Raw genomic sequence first — 14,251 nt, forward strand, 5'->3', positions numbered from 1 at the left:
AACCCGTACGCTAACACTAACCCGCGCCCTCACACGCACGCTCCCCCTAAAGCGTTGCCGTACCCTCACCTGGACCCTAAACCGTCCCCGTCCCCTAACCCTAACCCTAGCCCGAACCCTAACCCTAACCCTTCCCCGAAGCCTGACCCTCACCCATCCCCTAATCCTAACCCGTACGCTAACACTAACCCGGGCCCTCACACGCACGCTCCCCCTAAAGCGTTGCCGTACCCTCACCTGGACCCTAAACCGTCCCCGTCCCCTAACCCTAACCCTAGCCCGAACCCTAAACCTAACCCTTCCCCGAAGCCTGACCCTCACCCGTCCCCTAATCCTAACCCGTACGCTAACACTAACCCGCGCCCTCACACGCACGCTCCCCCTAAAGCGTTGCCGTACCCTCACCTGGACCCTAAACCTTCCCCGTCCCCTAACCCTAACCGTAGCCCGAACCCTAACCCTAAACCTTCCCCGAAGCCTGACCCTCACCCGTCCCCTAATCCTAAGCCGTACGCTAACACTAACCCACGCCCTCACACGCACGCTCCCCCTAAAGCGTTGCCGTACCCTCACCTGGACCCGAAACCGTCCCCGTCCCCTAACCCTAACCCTAGCCCGAACCCTAACCCTAACCCTTCCCCGAAGCCTGACCCTCACCCGTCCCCAATCTTAACCCGTACGCTAACACTAACCCGCGCCCTCACACGCATGCTCCCCCTAAAGCGTTGCCGTACCCTCACCTGGACCCTAAACCGTCCCTGTCCCCTAACCCTAACCCTAGCCCGAACCCTAACCCTAACCCATCCCCGAAGCCTGACCCTCAACCGTCCCCTAATCCTAACCCGTACGCTAACACTAACCCGCGCCCTCACACGCACGCTCCCCCTAAAGTGTTGCCGTACCCTCACCTGGACCCTAAACTGTCCCCGTCCCCTAACCCTAACCCTAGCCCGAACCCTAACCCTAACCCTTCCCCGAAGCCGGACCCTCACCCGTCCACTAATCCTAACCCGTACGCTAACACTAACCCGCGCCCTCACACGCACGCTCCCCCTAAAGCGTTGCCGTACCCTCACCTGGACCCGAAACCGTCCCCGTCCCCTAACCCTAACCCTAGACCGAACCCTAATCCTAACCCTTCCCCGAAGCCTGACCCTCACCCGTCCCCTAATCCTAACCCGTACGCTAACACTAACCCGCGCCCTCACACGTACGCTCCCCCTAAAGCGTTGCCGTACCCTCACCTGGACCCTAAACCGTCCCCGTTCCCTAACCCTAACCCTAGCCCGAACCCTAACCCTAACCCTTCCCAGAAGCCTGACCCTCACCCGTCCCCTAATCCTAACCCGTACGCTAACACTAACCCGCGCCCTCACACGCACGCTCCCCCTAAAGCGTTGCCGTACCCTCACCTGGACCCGAAACCGTCCCCGTCTCCTAACCCTAACCCTAGCCCGAACCCTGACCCTAAACCTTCCCCGAAGCCTGACCCTCACCCGTCCCCTAATCCTAAGCCATACGCTAACACTAATCCGCGCCCTCACATGCACGCTCCCCCTAAAGCGTTGCCGTTCCCCCACCTGGACCCTAAACCTTCCCCATCCCCTAACCCTAACCCTAGCCTGAACCCTAACCCTAACCATTCCCCGAAGCCTGACCCTCATCCGTCCCCTAATCCTAACCCGTACGCTAACACTAACCCGCGCCCTCACACGTACGCTCCCCCTAAAGCGTTGCCGTACCCTCACCTGGACCCGAAACCGTCCCCGTCCCCTAACCCTAACCCTAGCCCGAACTCTAACACTAACACTTCCCCGAAGCCTGACCCTCACCCGTCCTCTAATCCTAACCCGTACGCTAACACTAACCCGCGCCCTCACACGCACGCTCCCCCTAAAGCGTTGCCGTACCCTCACCTGGACCCTAAACCGTCCCAGTCCCCTAACCCTAACCCTAGCCCGAACCCTAACCCTAACCGTTCCCCGAAGCCTGACCCTCACCCGTCCCCTAATCCTAACCCGTACGCTAACACTAACCCGCGCCCTCACACGCACGCTCCCCCTAAAGCGTTGCCGTAACCTCACCTGGACCCTAAATCGTCCCCGTCCCCTAACCCTAACCCTAGCCCGAACCCTAACCCTAACCCTTCCCCGAAGCCTGACCCTCACCTGTACCCTAATCCTAACCCGTACGCTAACACTAACCCGCGCCCTCACACGCATGCTCCCCCTAAAGCGTTGCCGTACCCTCACCTGGACCCTAAACCGTCCCCGTCCCCTAACCCTAACCCTAGCCCGAACCCTAACCCTAACCCTTCCCCGAAGCCTGACCCTCACCCGTCCCCTAATCCTAACCCGTACGCTAACACTAACCCGCGCCCTCACACGCACGCTCCCCCTAAAGCGTTGCCGTACCCTCACCTGGACCCTAAACCGTCCCCGTCCCCTAACCCTAGCCCGAAACCTAACCCTAATCCTTCCCCGAAGCCTGACCCTCACCCGTCCCCTAATCCTAACCCGTACGCTAACACTAACCCGCGCCCTCACACGCATGCTCCCCCTAAAGCGTTGCCGTACCCTCACCTGGACCCTAAACCGTCCCCGTCTCCTAACCGTAACCCTAGCCCGAACCCTAACCCTAACCCTTCCCCGAAGCCTGACCCTCACCCGTCCCCTAATCCTAACCCGTACGCTAACACTAACCCGTGCCCTCACACGCACGCTCCCCCTAAAGCGTTGCCGTACCCTCACCTGGACCCTAAACCGTCCCCGTCCCCTAACCCTAACCCTAGCCCGAACCCTAACCCTAACCCTTCCCCGAAGCCTGACCCTCACCTGTCCCCTAATCCTAACCCGTACGCTAACACTAACCCGTGCCCTCACACGCACGCTCCCCCTAAAGCGTTGCCGTACCCTCACCTGGACCCTAAACCGTCCCCGGCCCCTAACCCTAACCCTAGCCCGAACCCTAACCCTAACCCTTCCCCGAAGCCTGACCCTCACCCGTCCCCTAATCCTAACCCGTACGCTAACACTAACCCGCGCCCTCACACGCACGCTCCCCCTAAAGCGTTGCCGTACCCTCACCTGGACCCTAAACCGTCCCCGTCCCCTAACCCTAGCCCGAACCCTAACCCTAACCCTTCCCTGAAGCCTGACCCTCACCCGTCCCCTAATCCTAACCCGTACGCTAACACTAACCCGCGCCCTCACACGCACCCTCCCCCTAAAGCGTTGCCGTACCCTCACCTGGACCCTAAACCGTCCCCGTCCCCTAACCCTAACCCTAGCCCGAACCCTAACCCTAACCCTTCCCCGAAGCCTGATCCTCACCCGTCCCCTAATCCTAACCCGTACGCTAACACTAACCCGCGCCCTCACACGCACGCTCCCCCTAAAGCGTTGCCGTACCCTCACCTGGACCCTAAACCGTCCCCGTCCCCTAACCCTAACCCTAGCCCAAACCCTAACCCTAACCCTTCCCCGAAGCCTGACCCTCACCCGTCCCCTAATCCTAACCCGTACGCTAACACTAACCCGCGCCCTCACACGCACGCTCCCCCTAAAGCGTTGCCGTACCCTCACCTGGACCCTAAACCGTCCCCGTCCCCTAACCCTAACCCTAGCCCGAACCCTAACCCTAACCCTTCCCCGAAGCCTGACCCTCACCCGTCCCCTAATCCTTACCCGTACGCTAACACTAAATCTTACCCTACATGTACGCTATCCATAAACTGTTGTCGTACCCTAACCTGTACCCTAAACCGTCCCCGTTCCCTAACTGTAACCCTAACCCGAAGCATTACCCTAACACTTACCCTAATCCTAAACGGTACACTAACACTGACCTGTACCCTAACACTTTCGCTCACCCTAAACCATTGTCGCATCCTAAACCATACCCGTTCCCTAATGCTAACCTTAACCCTACCCTAAACCCACTTATTGCACTATAGCTCAGGAAAATTAAAATAACAAGAAACAACCACCGCAAAGTTTAGGGCTGCTCTGTTTACAAGAGCCTCGACTACGGTACAAATTAAATATCCTTGACAGAGAGAAATGGATAAAGAAGTTTTCGTACTTACGTACAATGGAATATCACTCAATAATGAAATCAATGTCGTCAGGCCCGTACAAGCATAATGAATGGATTTAGGTACGATGATTCAAAGGAAATAAGTCACACAGAAAAAGAAACTTATCATAAGATATCACTTATAGAGGGAATGTAAACTTGGCTACACATGAACTGAATTACAAAACAGAACAGAGTCTCACATTTAGAAAACAAACTTATGCTTTCTTAAGGGGAATGGTGAGTTGGGGTGCTGCGTAAAACCAGAGATTGAAATGAGCACAGATACTATTCCATAAGCCAAATATATAATAGACAAGATATACTCCTTGCTCAACGAATTAGACTCAACACCACCTATTCACCGCAGAGGAATATATCTGACAATAAGAATATTAAAACATATGTATCTATATGTCTCTGTAAGAGAATCAAGTGTGTGTAGAGCAGTATACACAGCCGTGAAAAATCAACTAAACCCCATTATTAAAATAAATTTCAAAAACAAAGACAGTGAAGGAGAGAAAGTTCTTAAATAATTCGTTCAGGGCTTGTGATGAAACTTGGATTTACCACATCTACACCCACAGCTGGGTGAGACATAAGGCAGGACATTTGGGGCTGAGAGGATTGGTGAGGTTCGGTGAGCAAATGCAGACCCTTTGAAGTAATACTGTATGCTACCCATTCCCTGGGTCCCAACTCTCCTGGTTTAAGGGATTCTTCCTACAGCTAAAACATGCATGGGAAACCCAGAGGATTGTACACCATGTGATCGGGCAACGTTTCTAAAACCCATCTCATTTTTTGTCCCCTGGTACACGGGTTCGCCATTCCAGACGCTTTACTAAACATCTCCCCACGTGGAGAGTCAGTGCCTTAAAACTCCTGTTTGGCACAGTTAGCAATTTCTGCGGAGGTTGAACGGGAATCGGGAGAACCAATGAGAGACTAGCTGTAGGTGTTTGGACGGTCACATTTCACTCTAATTTCCCACCAGGAAGAGGAATTAACAAAAGGCTCAGCGTGCCGTGATGAAACAAGATTAGGGCCTGAAGCAATCCTGCAGTTCTGCGGCCAGCGCACAAGAAAGCGAGTTGAAGAAAGGACCTCAGGGGCACTGTAATTCATAAACCTGCAGAGTTATAAATGACAGCTATCGTCCAAAAATATATTGAGGTAAGGCTGCGAAGAGGACTTGAAAGCATGGCACAATTGCAGGAAATATATTTCAGGAGGTAGATGGAAACTGCATTTAAAGCATATGAAAAGCGGCAGAACTTTGACAATGATGCACTTGGCCAAAAAGGGCGTATGCGTTTTTTTCCTGAATACATGCAGGAAAAAACACATATGCTCTTTTTGTCCAAATAAGCAAGCCTGCAACGGAGATCTGCACTACAATGAAGTCTCACTTCCCACCGGTCAAAAGGGCCATCTGAAAAAAGTGTAAAAACCAGAAAGGCAGGATAGGCCATGGAGAACTGGGAGCCTTGTTATGCTGATGGGCGGGATGTAAATTGCCAACAGCCACTCTGGAGAAGTGTATGGTGTTTCCTGAAACCTCTAAAAAACAAAGCTACAGAGCCTAGGTTGCTTCCACTTATGGTCCTATAGCTTAGGAAAATTAAAATCAACAAGACACAGCCACCCCAAAGTTTAGGGCTGCTGTGTTTACAAGAACCTCAACTATGGTACAATTTAAATATCCCAGAAAGAGGAAAAGGGATAAAGAAGTTGTGGTACTTATGTACAATGAAATATCACTCAGCAATGAAATCAATATCCTCAGGCCCGTAGGAGCATAATGAGTGAATTTAGGTACGATGATTCTAAGGAAATAAGTCACACAGATAAAGAAACTTATCATAAGATATCACTTATAGAGGGAATGTAAACTTGGCTACACATGAACTGAATTACAAAACAGAACAGAGTCTCACATTTAGAAAACAAACATGTTTGCTTAAGGGGAAAGGTGAGTTGGGGTGCTGCATAAATCCAGAGATTGAAATGAGCACAGATACCGTTCCATAAGCCAAATATGTAATAGACAAGACCTACTCCTTGCTCAGCGAAGTGGACTCAACACCCCCTATTCACCGCAGAGGAATATATCTGACTAGTAAGAATCTTAAAATCTATGTATTTATATGTCTCCGTAAGAGAATCAAGTGTGTGTACAGACGCATAAACACAGCAGTGAAAATTAGCTCAACCCCATTATAAAAATAAACTTCAAAAACAAAACAGAAAGACAGTGAAAGAGAGAGAAATTCTTAAATAATTCGTTCAGGCTTGTGATGAAACCTGGATTTACCACATCTACACCCACAGCTGGGTGAGACATAAGGCTGGACACTTGGGGCTGAGAGAATTGGTGAGATTCGGTGAGCAAATGCAGGCTCTTTGAAGTAGTACTGCGTGCTACCCATTCCATGGGTCCCAACTCTCCAGGTTTAAGGGATTCTTCCTACACCTAAAACATGCGTGGGAAACCCAGAGGATGGTCCACAGTGTGATCGGGCAAGGTTTCTAAAACGCATCTCATTATTCGTCCTCTGGTACTCGGGTTCGCCATTCCAGACGCTTTAGTAACAATCTCCCCACTTGGAGAGTCAGTGCTTGTAACCTCCTGTTTGGCACACTCTGCAATTTCTGCGGAGGATGAACGGGAATAGGGAGAACCAATGAGAGACTAGCTGTAGTTGTTTGGACGGGCACATTTCACTCTAATTTCCCACCAAGAAGAAGAATTAACCGAAGGCTCAGCGTGCCACGCTGGAACCAGATTAGGGCCTGAAGCAATCCTGCCGTTTTGCGTCCAGCTCACAAAAAAGCGAGTTGGAAAAAGGAGCTCAGGGTCACTGCAATTCACAAACTTGCAGAGTTATAAAGGACAACTATCGTCCAAAAATATATTGAGGTAAGGCTGTGAAGAGGACTTGAAAGCAAGGCACAATTGCAGGAAACAGATTTCAGGAGGTAGATTGGAATTGCATTTAAAGCACATGAAAAGCGGCAGAACTTCGACAATGATGCACTTGGCCAAAAAATGCATATGCGTTTTTTCCTGAATATATCCAGGAAAAAACGCATACGGCCATTTTTGCCAACCAAGGAAGCGTGCAATGGAAATCCGCACTACAATGAAGTCTCACTTCCCACCGGTTAAATGGGCCATCTGAAAAAAGTGTAAAATCCAGAAAGGCAGGACAGGCCATGGAGAACTGGGAGCCTTGTTATGCTGATGGGCGGGATGTAAATGGCCAACAGCCACTCTGGAGAAGTGTATGGTGTTTCCTGAAACATCTAAAAAACAAAGCTACAGAGACTCGGGCACTTCCACTTATGGTCCTATAGCTTAGGGAAATTAAAATAAAAAAGACACAGCCACCCCAAAGTTTAGGGCTGCTGTGTTTACAAGAACCTCGACAACGGAACAACTTAAATATCCCAGAAAGAGAAAAATGGATAAAGAAGTTGTGGTACTTACATACAATGGAATATCACTCCGCAATGAAATCAATGTCATCAGGCCCGTAGCAGCATAATGAGTGGATTTAGGTTCGATGATTCTGAGTGAAATAAGTCACACAGAAAAAGAAACTAGTCATAAGATAACACTTATAGAGGGAATGTAAACTTGGCTACACATGAACTGAATTACAAAACAGAACAGAGTCTCACATTTAGAAAACCAACTTATGCTTGCTTAAGGGGAAAGGTGAGTTGGGGTGCTGCATAAATCCAGAGATTGAAATGAGCACAGATACCGTTCCATAAGCCAGTAATAGACAAGATATACTCCTTGTTCAACGAAGTGGACTCAACACCCCCTATTCACCGCAGAGGAATATATCTGAGTAGTAAGAATCTTAAAACCTATGTATTTATATGTCTCCGTAAGAGAATCAAGTGTGCATCGAGCGGCATAAACACAGCAGTGCAAATCAGCTAAACCCCATTATAAAAATAAATTTCAAAATCAAAACACAAAGACAGTGAAAGAGAGAGAAATTCTTAAATAACTCGTTCAGGCTTGTGATGAAACCTGGATTTACCACATCTACACCCACAGCTGAGTGAGGCATAAGGCTGGACACTTGGGGCTGTGAGGATTGGTGAGGTTCGGTGAGCAAATGCAGACCCTTTGAAGTAGTACTGCGTGCTACCCATTCCATGGGTCCCAACCCTCCAGGTTTAAGGGATTCTTCCTACAGCTAAAACATGCGTGGGAAACCCAGAGGATGGTCCACAGTGTGATCGGGCAAGGTTTCTAAAACGCATCTCATTATTCGTCCTCTGGTACTCGGGTTCGCCATTCCAGACGCTTTACTAACAACCTCCCCACTTGGAGAGTCAGTGCTTGTAACCTCCTGTTTGGCACATCGTTTGGCAGCGATGCACTTGGCCAAAAAGGGCGTATACGTTTTTTCCTGAGTATATTCAGGATAAAATGCATACACACTTTTTGGCCCACCAAGCAAGCGGGAAATTCAAATCTGCACTACAAAGAAGTCTCATCCTAACACGTACACTATCCCTATCCCGCTACCATACCCTAACCTGTACCTGAGACCGTACCCGTTCCCTAACCCTAACCCTTACCCTAAGCTGTACACGAACACTAACCCGTACGCTAACATGTACCCTAACAGTAACACATAGCCATACACTAAACTTTATCCTAACCCTACCCCGTATCCTAACCCTTTCCCTAAACCGTACCATAACCCGTATCCTAATCCTAATCCATCCCCTAACACTAACCCATAACCTAACCCGTACCCTAATCCTAACCCATACACTAACACGTACCCTAACCTTAACCCGTTGTCATACCCTAACCTGCAACCTAATCTGTACCCATTCCCTAACCCTAACCCTTACACTATCCCGTACCATAATCCTAACCTGTACACTAACACTAAACCGTACCCTAACACTTACCCTACTCCTAACCCGTGGTCATACCCTAAACTGTACCCCAAACCATACCCGTCCCCTAACCCTAACTCTAAACCTTACCCTAAACCGTACCCTAATCCTAACCCGTACACTAACACTAAACTGTACCCTAACACGTACCCTAACCCTAACCCTTTGTTGTTCCCTATCCTGTACCCTAAACTCTACCCCTTCCTTAACACTAAACCTAACCCTAACCCGTACCTAACACTAACCCATACACTAAACCTAACCATAACCCTGAACATAAACCGTACCTGAATCCTAACCCATACCCTAACACTAACCCATACCTTAACCCGTACCCTAACACTAAACCATAGCCATACCCTAAACTGTACCCTAACACTAACCCGTACCATAACCATAACCCTAAACCATACTCTAAGCCATACAATAATCCTAACCCGTACCCTAACCCTAAATCTTACCCTAAACCCTAATCCTTACCCTTAGCTTAATTTTGTTTTTTTGTATTTAAAAAAATATTTTCTTGGGTTAAAACAAACTAGCAGAACAACAAAATAGAGGGCTTCGCTGGTGGTGCGGTGGTTAGAATCTGCCTGCTAATGCAGGGGACACAGGTTCGAGCCCTGGTCTGGGAGGATCCCACATGCCATGGAGCAACTAGGCCCATAAGCCACAACCAGTGAGCCCTCGCATCTGGAGCCTGTGCTCTGCAACAAGAGAGGCCGCAATAGTGAGAGGCCTGCGCACCGAGATCAAGAGTGGCCCCCCACTTGCCACAACTAGAGAAAGCCCTCACACGGAAACTCAGACCCAACACAACAAAAATAAATAAATAAATAATAAACTCCTACCCCCCCCCAAAAAAAGAACAACAAAATAAAACAGAAAGTAACCTGAGTGTCCCTCAAAAAGCTAAGTCTGAAATAGTTGGTACTTCTGTTCTATGGAATGTTATGTAGCCTATAAAAAGTGTGAGAGCTAAATCTGTTTTTCTACAGTGAGAAGCATGATATTCCAGATGTATAGAACACCTGGATAAAATGAGAAATCTACACATTATGCTGGTCGTTTCAGTAAATGGGAAAGGATGGCAAGTGGTAAAATATTATCTTTTCCTTTAATTTTTTAAATTTCACTTGTTACAAAGAACTTCAATTATAATTGTACTTTAAAAAAGTAACAATGGAAATTTAAAAGAAAAAATATATATTGTGTGTTCAGTTACGTTTCATAGAATTATGAAATGCTCCACCCTCTGGCCATTACCTGAAAAAACAGCTTTAAAACCTATGCTAATTGTCACTTCATATGAACAAGTCCTGCAGGGCTGTAAAGGAAACCTGCCTTCATCATGTCTTGCGGGAGGTAAAGGCCAAAGTATTTCAAAATGTGGCACATATTTCAAGAAAACCATTTGAAGAACTAAGCTGTAATAACCGTTTGAAAAATAAAAGGACATGCCTGAAAGCTCAGTTTCAAAGGATTATGAGACACATGCAAATCCAACCACACAGAGGTATCAGCTCACACCATTCAGAATAACCATCAGGAAAGAAACTACAAACGATCAATGCTGAAGAGGTTGTGGAGAAATGCATACCCTTAATTTGAAGTGGGACGTAACCTGGTAAGAGTCACTAATGGGAACAGGGTGGAGGTGCCTTTAAAAGGTAAATATTGAGCTATTATATGATCCAGCAGGCCCACTCCTGGGCCTATAACATAAGAAGACAGAATTGGAAAGACACAGGCAGGCAAATCTGCACTGCAGCAGTATTACAATAGCCAAGACATGGAAGCAACCAAAAGTCCATCAACAGATGAGTGGACAAAGAGGAACTGTTACATGTAGAGATGGAATATTAGCTCGGGAAAAAAGTGAAACAATGCCATTTGCAGCACCATAGATGAGTCTAGAGGTAACCATGCAACTTGTAGTAAGTGAGAAAGCGAAAGACACCTAACGTATATCACTTATAGGTGTTACCTGAAAATTGATAACAATGAAGATATTTCCACAGAGAAAGGCAATCACAGATTCATTGAACAAACTTATGGTTCCCCAAATCGAAAGGTGTGAGGATTGGATACATTACGATATTGGGGTTAACATAGATATAGAAACACATGTGAAATATATAATCACCAAAGACCTACGGAATACCAAGAGAAGACTACTCAACATTGTGTCATAACCTACCTGGGAAAAGGTTCTGAAGAAGAATAGATATATGTATGTGTGTGAAAGAACCACATCTTGCACACCTAGAACAAAAAAAAAACATTGTAATCAAATTTGCTGCGATAAAAAATAAAAATTAAATTAAAAATATGAACAAGAAATAATGAGACATAAACTGAAAGGAATTTTTCCTGGCACATCCCATTCTAATTTTCAACCTAGAACAGGACTTCCATTAAGGCTCTGTTGCCCTGGTAACCAGATTTGGTAAAGGAGAAATGCTGCCGCCTTGTGACTGTTTCACACAACAGCAGCTTTAAACCAAGAGGTAATGGTCACTTAATATTCAAAATATGTGCAGCACTGTAAAGGACACCGGGCCTCAAAAATGTCCTGGGGTCGTAATCGACCAGAAAATTCAAAAGACGTCAACATTTCAAGAAGACAATGTCAAGAGGCATATTTTACGCACATTTTGTCTTTTCTTTTTTTTCTCTTTAAAATAAAAGGGAATTGAAAAATGCGCAACATCAGCAATGAATAAAGCCATGCAAATCCAATTACAGAAATGTTCACCTCACAGCCGTCAGAATGTTCTTCAGCAAAAAGTCTACAAAGAATAAATGCTGAAGGGGTTTCAGAGAACTGTGTACCCTCCAGCTGCTGGGGGGGATGTAAACTGGTAACAGCCAGTAGTGAGAACATAATGGAGGTGCGTTTAAGGGTAAAAATTGAGCTACCATGTGATCTGGTAGGTCCTTTGATGTGCCTATCACCTGAGCAGAGCAGAATGGAAAAGACACAGACTGGCAATCCTGCACTGCAGGAATATTTAACATAGCCAAGACTTGGAAGAAACCAAAATGTCCATCAACAGAAAAATGCACAAAGAGGAAGTGGTCCATGTAAACAATGGAATATAAGCCATGGAAAACAATGAAACAGTGCCGTTTGCACCACCATATAAGGACCTAGAGATAATCACTCAAATTAAAGAAAGAAAGTGAAAGACAGATATCCTATGACATCACTTCTAGGTGTTACCTAAAAGTTGATACTCATGAACTTATTTCCAAGAGAAGGAAAAGCATGGATTAAGAAAAAAAATTATGTTTAACCAATGGAAAAGTGTAAGGAATGTGTGAATTAGGATATGAGGGTTAACAGACATGTACTAATACATATGAAATATATAATCACAAAATACCTATGGAATACCAAGAGAGGTCTAGGCAACACTCTGTAATAACCTACATGGTAAAGAATGCAAAGATAAATGACAGATACATTGATATAATGAACGAGATTCTGTACACCTAGGAGAAACAAAATATTTTTATCAAGTTTGCTCTGATAATTAATAAAAATTAAATTTATAAAACAAACAAGAAGTAAGGAGATATAAGCTCTTGGGGATGTGCTCTGGCACATTCCACTCTAATTTGCAGCCTACTAACACGATTTCCAGGAAGGCTCTGCTGCCCAAAAACCCAGAGTTGGAAATGTAGAAATTCTGCTGCCTTGTGGCCGTTTTCCGCAAGAGCGGCATTAAGCCCACAGCTAATGTTCTCTTAACATTCACAAGGACTCAGGGCTGCAAAGGACACCTGCCCTAAACAACTGTGCTGAGGTAGGGAATGGACAATAAAATTCAAAACTGGCAAATTTTTCAAGACGATAGTATGAAGAGGTAAGTTTGACTCACTCTCTTGTTTAAAAAAAGGAAAATGGGTGAAAGCTCAACCTCAGGAATTATTAGACTCATGCAAATCTAATGTACAAAAAGGTTTCAACTCACACCAGTCGACTGACCATCAGCAAAAGGTCTACAAACAATAAATTCTGAAGGGGTTTTAGAGAACTGTGTACCCTCTAGCTGCTGGTGAGATGTAACGTGGTAAGAGCCAATAATGAGAACAGAAAGGAGCTACGATTAAAAGTAAAAGTTGAGGTACCATTCGATGCAGCAGTCACACCACTGGGCCTCTCACCTGAGAAGACCAGAATCGAGAAGACGCGGGCTGCAAAAGCTGCACTGCAGCCTTATTCACAATAGCCAAGACAGTGAAGCCACCAAAATGTCCATCAACAGATGTATGGATGAAGAAGAAGTGGTCCACGTTCACAATAGAATATTAGCCATGGAAAACAATGAAACACTGCTATTTGAGGTGCCATAGATGAGCTTGGAGATAATCACAGAATATGAGGTAAGTCAGAAAGCAAAAGACCTATATCCTATGATATCACTTATAGGCGTTATCTAATAACTAACACAAATGAACATATTTCCACAGAGAAAGACACTCACAGACTTAGAAATTAAGTATGCTTATCTAAAAGGAAAGGTGGGCAGAATGGATAAATTAAGATTAACGTTACCATACGTATACAAATACATATAATAAACATATATCAAAAAGACGGACCATATAGCAAGGGAGGTCTATGGAACACTGTAATATTTTACATGGGAAGAGGATCTGAACATGAATAGACATATATATTGTACAAATGAACTAGATTGTGTACATCTGGACAAACAATATCTAATCATTACCCCGATTAAATAAATTTTAAAAACCAAGATGTAATGAGACATAAACTTATGGGCGTTCCTCCTGGCACATTCCATTCTAACTTAAAACCTAGGACCACGACTTCCAGAAAGGCTCTGCTGCCCTAGTACCCAGATTTGGGAAAGGACAAATGCTGCCTCCTTGTGGCCGTTTCCCACAACAGCAGCTTTAAACCCAGTGCTAATGGTCACTAAATATTCACCAAACTTGCAGTTCTGTAATGACATCTGCCCTCCAAAAAAATCCTGGGGTCGAATATCCACCAAAAATTCAAAAGAGGGCAACCTTCCAAGAAAACAGCTTCAAGAGATAGATTGTACTCACACTTGATTTTTAACAGAAAGGAAAAAGGCGTGGAAAATGATGAATTTTAGGAATTTTTAAAGTCATGCAAACCCAAATTACAAAAACCTATCAGGTCACAACAGTCAGATTGGCCATTAGCAAAAATGCTGCAAACTATAAATGCTGA

General features: G+C 46.0%; 1 long non-coding RNA gene across 1 annotated transcript in view; it reads right to left on the reverse strand.

Moving 5' to 3' along the window:
- LOC307181275 overlaps window positions 1-11,765 on the reverse strand; it is a 159,126-nt gene extending 147,361 nt beyond the window's left edge. Inside the window, exons 1-2 of the long non-coding RNA XR_013826307.1 lie at window positions 11,219-11,765; window positions 7,574-7,655 (exon numbers count right to left, since the gene is read on the reverse strand). This is a non-coding gene — a long non-coding RNA (uncharacterized lncRNA). The remainder of the gene's footprint in view (window positions 1-7,573; window positions 7,656-11,218) is intronic.
- Between the last annotated feature and the right edge of the window lie 2,486 nt (window positions 11,766-14,251).

This window comes from Stenella coeruleoalba (assembly GCF_951394435.1).
Source record: "Stenella coeruleoalba genome assembly, contig: scaffold_104, whole genome shotgun sequence".
NCBI classification, from domain to species: Eukaryota; Metazoa; Chordata; class Mammalia; order Artiodactyla; family Delphinidae; genus Stenella; species Stenella coeruleoalba.